This window comes from Eurosta solidaginis, chromosome 1 (assembly GCF_040869045.1).
Source record: "Eurosta solidaginis isolate ZX-2024a chromosome 1, ASM4086904v1, whole genome shotgun sequence".
Taxonomy (NCBI): Eukaryota; Metazoa; Arthropoda; class Insecta; order Diptera; family Tephritidae; genus Eurosta; species Eurosta solidaginis.
This window is the reverse complement of record NC_090319.1, coordinates 374,942,060-374,959,482: the sequence shown is the minus strand read 5'-3', so window position 1 is coordinate 374,959,482 and position 17,423 is coordinate 374,942,060. Positions and strand designations below refer to the sequence as shown.

General features: G+C 38.8%; 1 protein-coding gene across 1 annotated transcript in view; it reads right to left on the bottom strand.

Moving 5' to 3' along the window:
• The window catches only part of Cad88C (cadherin-88C), a 68,436-nt gene extending 56,746 nt beyond the window's left edge, over positions 1–11,690 (bottom strand). Inside the window, exon 1 of the mRNA XM_067763091.1 lies at positions 11,394–11,690. The gene's annotated coding sequence lies outside the window, so the exon portion shown is untranslated. The remainder of the gene's footprint in view (positions 1–11,393) is intronic.
• Positions 11,691–17,423: the final 5,733 nt, after the last annotated feature.

The following is a 17,423-nucleotide window of genomic DNA, read 5'->3' as shown; positions in this document are numbered from 1 at the left end:
CGCTACACAACCCCTTGAATACCAGTATTGGTATGTGTATGTATTGTATGGAGTACAAGACAGTGGCGTAGATAGGGGGGAAGAGATTAGGGGGATCGATCCCCTCTCCCCCCATGGGAAATTGAAAATATATTTTTTCATAAACTGTACTTATACATATTCATGTATGCATTCATTTCTCGAAATACCATTAACCTTCTTGCAGAATTAAATCATTTGTATCACTCCAAAATTAGAAAGAAAAAAATCTTTTATTGATAGTTATGAATTTGTATCACGACGCCACCCGACTACACTAATACACACAAAGTTCAGTCAACCAGAGAACCGCGATGAATGTTTCGCATGTGAATCAGATTCCAGTATTCGGTGCCAATGCCACACTCCCAATCGACATGTACTGCCTTATTTTTTCACCATACTAATATCGAGATGCATCTCGAAGGCAGTAGTGCATTTTCAAAAGCAGCGAATCATTTTTGTTGTTGTATGATTGTTTTGTGGGGATTCCAGTTTTTGAGAGAAATCAGTAGTGCATTATTCTCATTTTTATTGAATTAATGAAATAAAATGAAACGAGCTGAAATTGGTTGTATACGTATGTATATAAAATTAATTTCCTTCATATAAACATATATTTAAATGACCAATATTTCAAGGATAAGAGCACTTTTAATATTAAAAATAGAGTTTTTAACACATACATTTACTTGAATACGTACAGATGTTTAGTTACATAGTACATAGATTGGTTTAAATAAAAATAACTTGAAAGTAAAAAAACATTGTCAAAGTAAATCCCCCCCCCCCCCCCCCATCACAAAAGGCTATTAACGCCACTGGTACAAGATAATGTATAAGTGTAGGCGTAGCATGTGGTATTGGTATGCTGTATAAGGTTACAAAGAATAATACCGTTAGTATAGTCACTACACTGCTTATACACAATTTTTGTGCATGCAAGTGGTCGAGAGATGTATACACTGGTGTTTTGTTGGAAATAGAGAACCAGGGGTAGTGTTGAGTAAATACGAGTATATACACGATTACCTTTTTTCAAGTTCCGAGTTTTTTTCGTAGTCTAAGGTACAAGTACCTTCATAGGTATCGGGTACGTAGGCACAGTATCGAGGCATCGACTACTCAAGTCAAATAACGGCTCTTGTAGTTTTGTAAATTTTGCTCTGGCAATTCCCGCCAAATTGTATCTCAAGATTTTCTACATTTGGAAACTATAACTTACCATATAAAAATTCTTCAAAAGCATATTGCATTTCGCTCAAAAATTTACTTCTGGAAAAAACCCAACATTTGGTAATTTTTAGAAGAAATCAGCATTAGTAATTGGCGCCTCACCGCCTAAACGATTCGTGCAGTTGCTTAAAAAGTTGATTCAAAAGTCCTCTGCTTCCAATTCGGGTGCCGATTGGAATAATTTCTGAGTCTTCTTCAAAATTTGGCGCTCTGGTCGACAATAGATTTACAAAGCCGCACTGATAAGGTTCAATAAGTTTCTACATTTTGGGTTTCAGTCTTTGTCGAAATTAAATGCTACTTAAAAAATTTTTTTTTGAGAATATTGTGTTCCGCTCATAAACTATGTAGCTGTCGCAAAATATTCGAAGTCCATTTTAATTTTAAAACGTTATCATTAAAAATCTATTCATTAGCAACAAACATAACGTTAGAAAGGAAGGACGCCTGCTATGTTGCTAACCGGCGTAACTAGTGATGATAATAAGCCTGATCGTGAGGTAAAGATTAAAGTAAGACGGTTAGGCAAGGTAAGGTTTGGAGCAAGGCTCTGTATTATAAAGCACAATATTGCTATAATTTCGTATGCGAACGCGCAATCACCTTTATTTATTGGCGACCCTTGGTTAAGAGACAGTTACCCCGTAGGATAAGTTCACTTGAACAGCAGTACTTTCTGATAACACATAAGTTAACTGTGATTAAGCTACAGTTGCTTAGGTAATCGAACGCTCTTGATCCTGGGTAAATACTCCGGAAGTTCAAGTGAGCCGGGACCGATACACTTTTGACTTGTTCCAGCAAAAGCTCCACTGTCAAGCACGAAGTAACTACAATATACTCCCACCTCGGCATCCCTCTCAGATGCATTTTCTATTATCTTAAAATTAAAGACAGTTTCTTCCCGAAGGGCTTCGCTATACTGCTAGAGGTTATGTCAGTACAGTGTTTGCTTAGCTCATCAGAGGCCCATCTGTATATGAGCTGCCCAAGGCCGGCCAGCAAACTCCGAACTCCCTACCACAATCTATAAGCTATTCAATTAGACCCTGCGTGCTAAGATATCTATATGAAGTTACCCGCTATCTGATTTGAGACCCTACCTGTAAATTTGAGTCATGTGGGCTTCCCTATTGCGACCCTCTCCGTCAATAAGCTTTCTATAAGAATTATTCAGGTTACAAATGGGAGCGTGTATACTCTAACCCACAGCCGACTGTCTTCTTCACTGATACTTCCAAGCTAATTGGAAAGGTGGGTTGTTTTAACTACTCGAAAGATCCATCGCTTTCTTTATTGTGAAAGATCCATCGCTCTCCTTTAATATAAGGCTTGCTGGTCTTTCATAACTAATATAAATTAAGTGGATCGACTCCTACAATCTGAATCTTACCTGATTCACTTTGCAATCAGCACTTACGGCAATCAGCAGAATAACATGCATATATCGAATGCAGACAGTCGCTAAGTGAATCGACTTCGATATGCATTCTTGCATTGAATTGGGTTTTAGGTTACAGCTTCTTCCAGGATAAAGCTAATGTCAAATGAGCATTGGAATCCACATGTAGGGTGCGAGACAAACTCCATGCAAGTCAATCAAAACTGAAGCGTGTTTCTAATTAAATATAATCGTATACCGACTGGGATGGTAACTGAGCATTGTGTGATAAGAGCACATAGTCAGCACAGGAGAATCCCAGGGAATGACTTCAGGCCAAAAAAAAAAAAAAAAAATTCACACCTGAATGGAAAATTTCCCAATACGGGTGTCTCAGCTAATTTGTAAAGGCCAAGGCGATTTTGGAACAAATTTCACGATGAAGCGTTTTCGGCATTAGCAAATAGAATTATCAACCTCACCTACCTGCAGCGAATGACTACCCCAAGCTCCTCGCGGAAGAAGGGTGTTGGATGACTGGCAAGGTTCAACGCGGTCATATCAAAGTGTTCCCAATGTTGCTATTTCCCAAAACCTTCGGTAATCTCCTTACCGCTACTATAATAAGCATATGAGATAGGGAGTTGTTGTCGTTGCAGTTGTAGCGATAAGGTTACTCTCCGAAGGCTTTGGGGAGTGTTATCGATGTGATGGTCCTTTGCTGGATACAGATCCGACACGCTCCGGTAACACAGCTCCATTAAGGTGCTAGCCTGACCACCCCGGGAACGATTTATATGGCCACATTAAACCTTCAGGCCATCCCTCCCTCCCCATCCTAAGTTCCATGAGGAGCATGAGGTCGCCAGAGCGTCTGTTAGTGAACGGTATTCGCCGCTCGAAGGTGAGGTTGACAATTGGGTTTAGAGAAGCTATATATTGCGCTGGCAACCTGAAAAGGTTGCGCTACATAATCCCTTGAATCCGGTATTTTAGTCGCCTCTTACGACAGGCATAGGGAGTTGTGTTGATGGGTCGTGTTCAAGAAGGCAGTGGAGATGCTTTGATATGCCAAAACAGCCTTTTACATAAAATAAGCGAACAGACGATTCTTTGACTGCTTAGCGAAGCTAGTACGGTAGAAATCATAAGATGAGGGCTGTGATTTAGATCAAATTGCTCTTCTATCACTGTTCGGTCAAAGTCACGAATACAAATCGCTGCGATAGAGAAGTTGCAGTTACAAATCACGTTATGCCGAAAAGTCTCGGGATCTCCCAAAACAAAACGTTAACTAACGCATTTAAAATTTAAGAGCCCAAATATCAAACTCTTTTTGATGAATATTTAAATTTGAGTTGGTTTGGAAGAACATTTTTTGAACTAACCTAATATACGAACAGCACAAAAAAAACCACAGACATCTACATTCATAAATATTTGTTTTGCACTGAAAACCTATCCCCCCAAGCTTGGCACATTATTGGATATGTGCCGGAAAATGGGTTCAGGTGGTGGATGAGTCAAAAATCATAGCAGCGCAACGCTCTTTGTCTACTCTTATTTTGGACTGTTTGCCTTGTGTCAGCGGCGTAGGTGGTGATTCTTTAAACTAAAAAAAAAAGTAAAGGTGTCCAAGTCCCGGTGTAACCGAACATTATATACTCAGCGTGAGCTTCAATTGTACATTTCATTTCAGATAAATTACTTTTCTACATAACACGTGGCACAGCCGGTTCAAAAAAGAAAAAAAAAAAATACCTCCCCATTTCCTCTTACAATAAAACTTGATAAGTGAAATATCATTGATTCAAAACTATTTTTTGCCTAAGTTATAGCTTATTATTCTAATCTACGACCGTTTTAAACTTGTTTTATATCTAAGTTGCCGTGGTCTTTAACCTATCTTATCCATTTTTACTAGAAATATTTTCTGCTATAAGGAAAATATGTGTACACAATTTCCTTACGATATGTTAATTTTTCTTCGAGTTATGGCTCCCGAAACAGAGAAAATTAGTTAGTCATAAAAGGGGCGGTGCCACGCGCATTTTTTTAAATTTGAAGCTTTCCCTATTTATTGTTATCAATCCACTTGGGAAATTATATAAAGCTCTTTTTTGCAAAGATATAGCTTATTTTATTCGTCCACGACCCTTTTAAAAACCTTTATATAAGAGTGGGCGTGGTCCTTAACCGATTTCGTTAATTTTTCTTCAAAGCATTCCTTATAGTAAAGGCAACCCCTCTGCCGAATTTTGTTACGATAGGTTTAACGATTTTTTATTTATGCTTAATAATATTTGGAAAATAATTTATTATCACAAGTAGGCGGTGCCACGCCCATTTTAAAATTTTTTATCAAGCGTCTCAATATCAGCCCACACGTCAAATTTCAACATTCTAGGTGTATTATTTACTAAATAATCAGATTTTTTGGGTTTTCCAAAATGTTATGTATATAAAAAGTGAGCGTGGTTATCATCAGATTTAGCTTATTTTCAACACTAATCTATTCTGGGTCCAGATAAGCTCGTGTACCAAATTTCGAGAAGATATCTCAATAATTACTCAAGTTATCGTGTTAACGGGCAGACGGACGGACGGACATGGCTCAATCAAGTTTTTTTTCGATACTGATGATTTTGATATATGGAAGTCTATATCTATCTCGATTCCTTTATACCTGTACAACAAAGCGTTATCCAATCAAGGTTAATATACTCTGTGTGCAAATCACGCTGAGTATAAAAAGTTCACTACGTTTGATATAGTCTTGTAGTAAATATATAATTTGTAAAAAAAAACTAAAACAAACAAGTAAGGAAGGTTAAGTTCGGGTGTAACCGAACATTACATACTCAGTTGAGAGCTATGGTGACAACATAAGGGAAAATAACCATGTAGGAAAATGAACCGAGGGAAACCCTGGAATGTGTTTGTATGACATGTGTATCAAATGAAAGGCATTAAAGAGTATTTTATGAAGGAGTGGGCCATAGTTCTATGTGGACGCCATTTAGGGATATCGCCATAAAGGTGGATCAGGGTTGACTCTAGAATTTGTTTGTACGATATGGGAATCAAATGAAAGGTGTTAATGCGTATTTTAAAAAGGAGTGGGACTTAGTTCATAGGTGGACGCCTTTTCGAGATATCGCCATAAAGGTGGCCAAGGGGTGACTCTAGAATGCGTTTGTACGATATGTGTATCAAATGAAAGGTGTTAATGAGTATTTTAAAAGCGAGTAATCCTTAGTTCCATAGGTGGACGCCGTTTCGAGATATCGCCAAAAAGGTGGACCAGGGGTGACCCTAGAATTTATTTTTACAATATGGGTATCAAAAGAAAGGTGTTAATGAGTATTTTAAAAGGGAGTAATCCTTAGTTCCATAGGTGGACGCCGTTTCGAGATATCGCCATAAAGGTGGACCAGGGGTGACCCTAGAATTTGTTTGTACAATATGGGCATCAAACGAAAGGTGTTAATGAGTATTTTGAAAGGGCGTGGGGCTTAGTTCTATAGGTGTACGCCTTTTCGAGATACCGCCATAAAGGTGGACCAGGGGTGACTCTAGAATGTGTTTGTACAATATGGGAATCAAATTAAAGGTATTAATAAGGCTTTTAAAAGGGAGTGGCGGTAGTTGTATATGTGAAGGCGTTTTCCAGATATCGACCAAAATGTGGACCAGGGTGACCCAGAACATCATCTGTTGGATACCGCTAATTTATTTATATACATATATAATACCTGCCAAGATTTTAAGGGTTTTTTAATCCGCCCTGCAGAACTTTTTCATTTTCTTCTACTTAATATGGTAGGTGTCACAACCATTTTATAAAGTTTTTTCTAAAGTTATATTTCGCGTCAATAAACCAATCCAATTACCTCACCATGTTTCATCCCTTTTTTCGTATTTGGTATAGAATTATGGCATTTTTTTCATTTTTCGTAATTTTCGACATCGAACAAGTGGGCGTGGTCATTGTCGGATTTCGTTAATTTTTCACACCAAGATAAAGTGAGTTCAAGTAAGTACGTGAACTAAGTTCATTAAAGATATGTCGATTTTTGCTCAAGTTATCGTGTTAACGACCATGCGGAAGGACAGACGAACGACTGTGTTTAAAAACTGGGCGTGGCATCAACCGATTTCGCCCGTTTTCACAGAAAACAGTTAGCATCATAAAATCTATGCCCCTACCAAATTTCAAAAGGATTGGTTAATTTTTGTTCGACTTATGGCGTTAAAAGTATCCTAGACAAATTAAATGAAAAAGGGCGGAGCCACGCCCATTTTGAAATTTTCTTTTATTTTTGTATTTTGTTGCACCATATCATTACTGGAGTTGAATGTTGACATAATTTACTTATATACTGTAAAGATATTAAATTTTTTGTTAAAATTTTACTTAAAAAAAAAATTTTTTTTTAAAAGTGGGTGTGGTCCTTCTCCGATTTTGCTAATTTTTATTAGGCGTACATATAGTAATAGGAGTAACGTCCCTGCCAAATTTGATCATGATATCTTCAACGACTGACAAATTACAGCTTGCAAAAGTTTTAAGTTACCTTCTTTTAAAAGTGGGCGGTGCCACGCCCATTGTCCAAAATTTTACTAATTTTCTATTCTGCGTTATAAGTTCAACTCACCTACCAAGTTTCGTCGCTTTATCTGTCTCTGGTAATGAATTATCGCACTTTTTCGGTTTTTCGAAATTTTCGATATCGAAAAAGTGGGCGTGGTTATAGCTCGATATCGTTCATTTTAAATAGCGATCTGAGATGAGTGCTCAGGAATCTACATACCAAATTTCATCAAGATACCTCAAAATTTACTCAAGTTATCGTGTTCACGGACGGACGGACGGACATGCTCAATCAAATTTTTTTTCGATCCTGATTATTTTGATATATGGAAGTCTATATCTATCTCGATTCCTTTATATATGTACAACCAACCGTTATCCAATCAAACTTAATATACTCTGTGAGCTCTGCTCAACTGAGTATAAAAACATCACTGAAGCGCCAACGCTGACGTTGAACTTGACTGTTAGCCATTGAGGCTGCTTTGGAAGTAGCTACGGAAATGCTACTGCTACAACAACAAAATCGGCGGCAGGCTTACATAAATACACCTGCATGAACAAAGTATGAAGCAGGTAAGTACAAGCATACATACTACATACATACATACCAACATTAAGCTCTATCCATGCAAGATATTTATGAATGATTGACTGACTGAGTAGCTTAAAGTGTTTAAATTGGGGTGAAATGTTGTAATGAATGCGTGGAGCGACCGGAAGTGTCTCCGATGTCAATGCAGTCAAGCGTATAAAGCAGAAAAAAAGTAGTCACTAAGTTCAGGAATTTTGATGAAATATTATTACAGTCTTTATTATGAAATTATGAGATATCGTTGTTATTGCAACAATTTTCCGTCATCCCTTGTCAATTTTGGCATCGTGACAAACCGGTTTCGGCGTTGCATAACAAATTTGGCATTTTACCCTTCCTCAATTTGAAGGTTATGCTGAAAGTGTCTCGGGAAGAAATATGTTAATCCTTTTTAATCATTAATTGGCGCCTGACAGCCTAAGCGACTTGGACCATTTCTTAACAAGTAACCTGCTATCCCTGTTTCGCGATAACTGATTCCAATCGGAAGCACCAGGGAGGTCAAGTCTTCATCCACTTGCCTCTGCCATCTCAGTGGAGGTTCCCCCGTTCCTCCGTTTCCAAGCTGCGGTGTCGCCTGAACTACTTTCTTGTCCGTAGCGTGTTAGTCCACTCGCTTAACATGACCTAGCCAGTGAAGCCTTTTGGTTTTTGTTCACTGCACTATATTCATATATGCGTTGAGCTCGTGGCGGTTTCATGGACAGGTTCATAAATCTTCCGGAGAATTTTTCTCCCGAACATGTCAAGAGTCATCTTATCTTCTCTTGACATCTTCCATGACAGGTATGGTAAGCGACTTGCATACCGTGAGACATGACTTTAATTTTCAGTTGCCTACTCAGTCCAAGGTAGCTTTTGTTGGCAAAAGTTATTCTCGATTTGATTTCTAAGCTGACATTGTATTCGCTGTTAAGGCTGTTTCCCAGATAGACGAAAAACTTCACAGTCTCGAGTTTATATCCTTCTAAATATGGGGAATCTATTGTACTTCATTTTCTTGGCTTTTAGAAGTCTTACCGTATCCCTATTTCTTCTTATGTCCTTTTGAGCTCTAAAGTCGTATTAGCATAGTTTGGTAAAAAGCGATGCATGCTTTAAGGGGCTACAAACTTCAATACTTTTCACAGTGTCTGAAGCCACTTTTGATTTCGAATGACTCTGAAAGTACCTTACCAATCCTCACGTATCTGGTGATGTTGTGCAACGTCATTTTAATAACTTTGCAGGTAACTTATACATAGCAGTACACATGCAACGTGTCAAAGGAATCGTCACCTTCCTCGCTATCTAGCAATGAAGATAAGTTTTCCCCAATAACCTTAGCATGCTCTGTACGTCGCCACTATCATTGATTCCACCATCCGGTGGATTTTCTGATAGACATTTTGGTCATCATTCCGATCAGCATCGAAGCTTTTCGTAGTCACGTAGTTCTGGCGCACGTAAATTTCTTCTAAAGAATCTCTCTTTGCCTCGCCGTGAAGCCTTGTATGCAACGCCTTTTTTACGAGATGGCGCGACTTTGATGTCATTGTGGGGGAATCAAGGGTATGTTTTGCACTAAATTTCTCCTGGACACATGATAGATGCTGTACGCTTCTATTTATCTCCTGCCTTGCACCGTTTACTGTAGTTCCTGTGGTGACAGAAGTTTTTGCCTTGAAGAGGGTAGCAGCCAACCAGGCCTCGTTTGAAAGATTCCGGACATTTTTTTCCGCACGTAGGGAATAATAGCATGCGAAGGAAGTGCTTAGTTCCATCTTCCGCTTTATTTGGTCCTGTTCTGTCAAAAAAGACTGAAAGTGTGCATTTGTTGTTTGTTTGGCGACCAAATGGAAAACTCCCAATTAGGTATCAGGATTTATGTTATAGAATAACCCTGTCTTCTTGGCAAATACTACTGGTTTTCTTGGACCTAGCTAAATTGCTGCCTCGAGATCTGGCAACTCTGCCGCCACTAGCAGCTGGAGTTTTGAACTCGCGAGCACAGGACACGAACACCTGATATGTCTGATGTTACTGCCAAGGCCTAACTTATAAGCATGTGACTCCAGAAGGTAATGTCTAGTTAGTATGCCCATCGTTACCCTTAAGTCTTTTTTTAAATATAGTAGCAACTTTATGAGTCTGACGTCGTAAGGTTTGCACATGACCTTAGAAATTTCACAGCCCTGCGCTTCTGTTCACGCTTCTCCTGCTTGATGGATCATATGCAACTCCTGTCTTCTTTTGATTTTTCCCAAACGGATTAGGATGTCTACCGTAGATTCATCGAGTGCTACACTCTCCTTTGCTAACAAATCGGCCTCTTCGTTACCATCTATCCCATTATGACCGGGAGCCTAGCCTGTAAAGATGGTAAATCCTCAGCGAAGTCTCTCCAACGCTTCTTTGCATTCCAAGACACTACTTGATGAAGTACTAATCGAGTTTACTGTCTTGATCACCGCCTGACTATCAATATATACATACATTGCCGTTACTGCAGCTTAAGTACGCTTACTCCGGAATTTCTGTAGATTTCTTCATGGCTAAAAATTCGACATTAAAGTTATCTGGCAGCCTGTATGACCTACTTACAGTAAACAATAGACCCGACCCATTCCGCAAATTTGGAACCATAGGTATATACGTGTATAGTATGTTATGCCATTTCGTAACCTTGTGCCAACCTTCCGGCTCTATTGTAGTTTCAGGATTGCTTTCGAAGCTCAGACACTGCATCATGTAGTCCATTCGCCCTGCATTTTATGGCGCTATACTGCTGTGACCATACGGCCCGCACTCAAGCTGGTCCGAGGCCTTAAGCCTTGTTACAATTGCTAGCGATATATTTGAGGCCATTGGGTCTGCAGGTGGAATGTTCAGAATGGCATGCAATATCGGGTTAGCTTTCAGGCCTCCCGTCATTCTAACCATTTATAATCAGCAAACTCTCTTAACGTACTTTTTTGTGTGACTGCCCTCCAAACTAGGACCCGATTTTAAACGATTGGCTTGACAATTGTCGTAAATACCCAATGTAAGAGCTTGGGTTATATTCCCCACGTGAATTCTAGCATATTCTTGCATGAATACGGAGCCACGGAGGCTTTATTTGCTCTCTCTTCCACGTGAAGTTTCCACAACAACTTCCTATCCAGTATAATTCCAAGATGTTTTTTGCTGTATTTTTCTTGAAGGATTACCCCTCCCAGCTTAGGCCTAGGCATGTACATCCCATAAGCACCTGATCCATCAGAGAGCTCATTGTTGGCAGACATATACCCTCGTTACATATCAATTAAGGGAAGTATCTAGACAAGCATTAAGTTGTTCTACCTTCCTTCCATGCTGCAGCTGCTATAGGGCTAAGTTTACTCATTAAGTTTTAACACAATGATTACGCTGTGTTTAAGATAATGAAGTTGGGTTCATTTCAAATCTAGATTCTTTTCTACTTTTCTTTCATAAATTTGTTTTTATTTAATTTTTAATTTGTTTCCTGACACAGTTCGTGTTTAAGTTGGTTTTGTTTGTAAGTCAAGAACCCCAAAAAGTGGGAAGTTACACGATGCGTGACATACCGATTTGTGGGCAGCAAATGACTTGCTCAGGTCATTATCACACGACTTCTTCTTATGTCTTATTTCTGTCAGCACAAACTTAATTAGTCTTCACGGTTTTAATTGAAGTCAAGTATGATTTGGCTAAATTGACATTATTTTTAATACGAACATAGACATTTATTAATTTATGTCACCGAATTGAGATGTTTTGTAAACTTTTATTAACTTTATGATCTTTTTCGCTTATTAATGGCTTTGAATAATTCTATCCACAAAGTGTTGATTTTCGTGCGCGTCTTTTTGTTTGCCAACCGTACACCCCGACAGCTCCTGACTTTGAAATTTTGAGTTTGTTGCATATAACTTGGCTTGACTCTAAATGTTGTCAAAAAGAGCTTCATACTAAAGTTACTTAATAACTCAATGGTAAGTCGTGCTACCAATGTGTACTCTTTCACTAGGCGTATTCACTAACTTGTGCGTAATGTGTGTTATTCCATATTGCACAAAACTACATTTTTTTTCGTTTGAAGCTACAGATTTGTATACTCAGCTCAGCAAAGCTAACATACTATATTAACTGTGTTGACATAACGGTAGCTTGTAGTGGCAAACACAAACCGATATGAATATGAACGCGACAACGTGAGTAAATTTTGGGATACCTTGTTTAACTAGCCCGCCCGTGAGGACCTCATATAGAGTAAAAAAGTCCATAGTGTTACCACAAGTTTGTTTGCGACCAAACTGAAAAAATCTATCAAAAGCCAGGACATATATGTTTCAAAATAGCTCTATTTTCTTTGTAAATACTAAAAGCTTTCTAAAACCTATGTCACTTTCTGCTGCTATATCCTAATAGTTGAAGTTTTAGCCTGGCAAGCCCATATCATGAGCACAAAACGTGCTCGATCGTTTCATCTTCCAACCTGCACTTGTGACGCCAGAAGACAGAGTCCAGTCAGAAAACCCATCAAGAGCAGCACATGATCTTTGACACTGTGCATCCCCGCACTTACTTCCACACCCTTCCTGCTTGGTCGATCATGAGCAACTCTCCGCTTCTCTTAATATCGTCCGGATTGATTGGGACGTCTACGAAGCAAACTTCGAGTGATGCGTCCTTTTTATTTAGTTCAACTGCTTTTTCAATCCCATCTATTCCCATGTGCCCTGTAACCCAATATGGATGTATGCGTCTCCCTATCCCGATTCTATCCAGGGATTGATCACACTCTTCGAGATTATTGCATTAATTGCTGATTCGCTGTCAATATACAAGTTGACACTGCTGCAGTTTAAGCTATTTTTTTTCAGTGTTTCTACTTTTAAACAGTTAATAAACAAGATAAGAATATACCACACTTCCAAGAGTTTTGCAGAATTGAACGGCACTGGGTTAAGGACATGCACAACATGCCCAAGTGAACTTGAGCTGTCCATACCGTCCATACTTGAGTTAGTTAAAGCTGTCAAAAACAAAACTCTGCTGAAATTAAGAGATACATCTTTTTTCCGTCGGTTAATGATCAACTAGTTTTCATTATAAATTTGAATTTTAAGGAAAGTTTGCGCTCTCCTTTCGGAACAGTTCATAGCTATTGATTTGAGTGCGAACTGCCGACTATCAATATGGAAACAAATTAAGTCACAGCGAAGACTTAATGGAAAGGTGCTCTTCTCTTCCATATAACAAAGTTGCACTGCAGATTTAGGAGTTTAACCTAGGGAGAACATTGACGAACCTTGTGAAGAACGCCCATCCACGTCATTTAGTTAAGATAACGTAAAAAATGTTAAGAAATTGTATTGACCAATCGAAGGGTGAGTTAGAGATGAGGTCACAGGCTTCGTAGTCTGGAAAGGTCACGACGTAGCAGCGAACATTTAACAGCCCAAATTTGCAGATTTAAAACAAACTGCAAAGGTGTAGGAGATTGAATCAAGTACGGACTCCTCCGTCAGAATGATAAAATAGGAAAGAGGCTGGAATATAGGAAACATAGAAAACCAGGGAACGAGTTGGAGGCAGGGCCTCTCAAACCGTTCGAAAACGGCATCACGTGAAGAAATACAGCACAGATTGTAGACAAGGTCACTCATTGTGATCAGAAGCAGTAGAATTATACTCGCGTGAAAGGAAAGGCTGTGCCGTAGTAACGATGACCAAGCAATTGCCGCGCAAGAACGAAAGAAGAAAAGAAACCGTAAAGGCATGGCCACGACTTAGGGACAGGGCCTTTTCAACCGGTGGAATTAACTACATCGGAAGGTGTTTTGGGGAAAAAATAAGTAACAATTACACCGACTTTGAGGCTTTTGATGCTTCCTCCTCTGAAACAAAAAAACAGGGATCTGTTATAGTAGTGTGTTCAAAGAATAAATGCAAACGAAGTGCACCGCGCGTTAGATGCCGAGAATTTCAACTTACGAGCAGAAACCAGTCCCAATTCAAGAGCTGATCTCGAAAAGTTTCAAGCAAACCAAAACAAATTTTTTTTACACGTTTTGTGACCATGGACGAGACTTAGACTCCCAACATAAATATTTTTCAAGCAGAAGTATTGACTTACATTTTTTCTATTTTAAAGTTCACAACTCGGCTTTTCGTATTCAGGAAAGTCCTAAAGTTTACATGGACTAGAAAATTTTTTTCATTAGATGGTGCCAGGCATGCTTAACGAACGAAACGATATCATTTCGTTACGATAATCAACGTTAATAAACGAAACGAAGTCATTTCGTTTCGTTTATTAACGTTAAGAACGTCAAATTAACGTTAATTTTACGATCTTAACGTTAATAAACGAAACGAAGTGACTTCGTTTCGTTTATTAGCGTTGATTATCGTAACGAAATGATATCGTTTCGTTCGTTAAGCATGCCTGGATGGTGCGATAAATTTTGTATGTCAGCAATAGTTACTTATACGCCATGTACGTAGTTAAGTGCAGAGCTTTTGTTTGGTCATAGCATTGAATTCACAAAAAGTTAAAGCGATTGCATTGAGTGATTTAAAGGTTTTTATTAAATTTAAGCATACCATTATAAAAATAGCTGTCTATGTGAGATGATAGACAAAAATTGTGCAGCTAAAATATTTTGATTAAGTTATGAATTTTTTAGTATGACTTGTGTGTGACAAAATAAAATTTGAAAAATAAAGGAAAGAATGATAAATTAGAGGAATGAGGAATCTAAGAAAAAAGAAGGAGAGAGTTAGAGGGTGTAAAAAAAGAAGAGGGAGAGATAAGCAAATTATAAAGGGTAAGAATGTGAAAAATTGGGAGATACATTTTGAAGAAGATCAATAAAATCTTATATACTGATTGCTTGACTTTGAGGAACGGCAAGGAATGCTTTCTTATTTATATTAGTATCTGCCCAACCAGAGCGAGGTCGGATACCCTGCTAATTTCAGCATAAAATAAATGTTATATTAACATAAAATAAGCGTTTCTATATCTTTCGTTCCGATTCTTTCTTTTTTTTTTTATACAAAGTTTTTTCAGAACACATTTCAGGAATGTTTCCCAGCAACTACTCTATACAAAACAGTGAATACACCTAATGATATTGCAAGAGGAGCCACATTAGCGCTAAACTCATTAAAGAACATCAAACACGCAACGAGCTGCTTATTGTTAACGACACTCTCTCTAAAAGTTTACGTGCAGTATGGAGTATGAATCTCCAGCAGGTGGAGACAGACTCTCGCTGAATTGAAGCGTGAATACCTGCATAAATAAGTTGCAATGTAAATGAATTGTATTATGGAGTCACTCGCATCTTGTTATGACTCTCTTTAATACGCATTTAATTGATATCATATTTGCATTGTTATTGTTGGCATGGGGGTAGCTATTGTTGTTGTAGAAAAACAAGTTGTTGGGTATGTAAAGTTATGCTCACAATCGTTAAAACACCTGCTACTTTCAATAAGAAAAATTAACAAAGCTACAACAACGTACGAGTCATAGCCGGTTATTTGGGGTTGTTCGCTTTGAGTGATGAGCAGGCGATAAAGCTAGTATGTATTTCTTTTTGTAACGCCTATGTTTCTATGTACGTATATATATTGGTGATTAACACTAGCACATGCAATAATTTAAATAAAGTTATCGATAAGGAAAATAATACATCCTAGCACATGTTTGTATGAAGGCCTATTCGAAGCCCGAAGGCTGAAATAATCGTACACGCGGCGTTATATGCGGTTAAGAATCGACAATATCCGGAACAAAACCTTACGCCTTCAAGAATTGTTTTTGCGAATAAAACCACATGATGAGCCTGTTAACTCAATCACAGACTTCCAATACCCATTAATAAGGAAGTGTATCTAGGAATATTGCCAAAAAAGACCAAAGCATCTGGTAATGCCAGCGTGTTAGTGTTGGTGAAAGACGTGGCCGGCTCCCCTTCCTTTCGTTGTTGTGAGTACCTTGCTTTCAGATGGCAACCGAAGTGACGAGGTTTCAGTGGAGTTTACAAGTCAGCAGCCGGCCTTCTTGCGCGCTGTTTACCACAACATATAATGTTTCCCTATCCAGCTCGTGTGATTTGGGCAAATCATCGAAAACAGCCACTTTATACCTTTTCGGGGGGCCTGTTTATGCAGCATACCAGTCCAACGCCTATCTACGATATTAGTGCTGTGGCCTTCAGCAGGGCTGCTCATCCATCTTTTGGGTCGGGTTGACGTCGGTGTATCAACTTCTTTTGGTTTTATTATTGCTGGGCATATCTCGAGTTCTGAATGATTTTGACTTCGAGCTCTAAGCTAATTTACTTACGTTCACCAATTTTTCCATCTTTGAAAGTGCGGTTTTTATATCTAGAATGATATTTCTTTACCCGATTAATGTATGCTCCATCTCTTTTTTATAATTGTTTTCCATTTCCTCCAAGCTGCCTCTTCTGCGTGGGTCATCGTTGCGTTTGATAGCTTTGCCGGCAAGGGCGGCAAGCGTACCATCTTGCGTCTAAATACCCAAATTTCATTTCTTTCATTTTGTTATTGTTTTTTTTGTTTTTCGGTGTTTATAATTTTTTTCTGCTAAGTCCGCCAAAAAGGTCCCTTATGGGATTTTGTGAACACAGCCGGGATAGGCGCCACACCCGTGCCTGTAGGTTAGGTTAGGTGAAAAGGATTGGGCCGATAAGTTTTATCCCAGCCCGACACTTAGTCCATCAACTGACCTATTTTGATGCCCTAAACGGTAAGTAACTCTTACTGTACCAGCTACCTCGAATAGAAACCCTTTATGGATTCAATTAATTTCACTATCGCCCGTTTTTCGAGCTTGGTAACCTCCGTAAGATCATTGAAAAACGATTGAGATTGTAATAAGTGCCGCACACTATCGCAAAAGATGCTGCACGCTTTCCTTCTACTCAATACATCTGCAGCTCCGGCAGTAATTTTAAGATTCGATTCTCATCCTAGCGTTGTGAGATATCTATCAAACAATGACCAGTTAGCACCGGCCCGAGAAAATCATCACCCTTTTCCCGTCTTGACTCAGAGGTGCCTAAATTTTTTACAACACCGCGTATTGCTAAGATTTCCGTTACAATGATGATGGAAGGAGATCGCTAGTACAAGGTCTGGTGAAAAGATACGACCCCCACCTTCCCTACCAATTGCTCTTGCACAGAAGAACAACGCAGTTGTTTGTTTCATTACCCGATCTGCTATATTGTTGCTTCAGAGTAGTTTTCTATCCAGAATGACTCATAGATACTTCACTTTATCGCGAAAATCCAGGGTGCTATAAGATTCGGCATTTTCTAACTTCTTGTGAAGATGACCACTTCAGTTTTTTTCGGGTTGACCACGAGTCCCGAACTTCTTGCCCAGTTAAATATTGTTAATGATTCAGTCTTCATTAGATTGTAGAGAGTTTGAGAGAATTTTCCCTCGATAACAACGCAAACATCGTCCGTGTAGACAATCACCTTATGACTTCCATGAGTTTTAGTAGTTGGCAGATGGTCATCGCCCAAAATAGTGACGAGATAACGACTCCTTGCAGAATGGCTCTA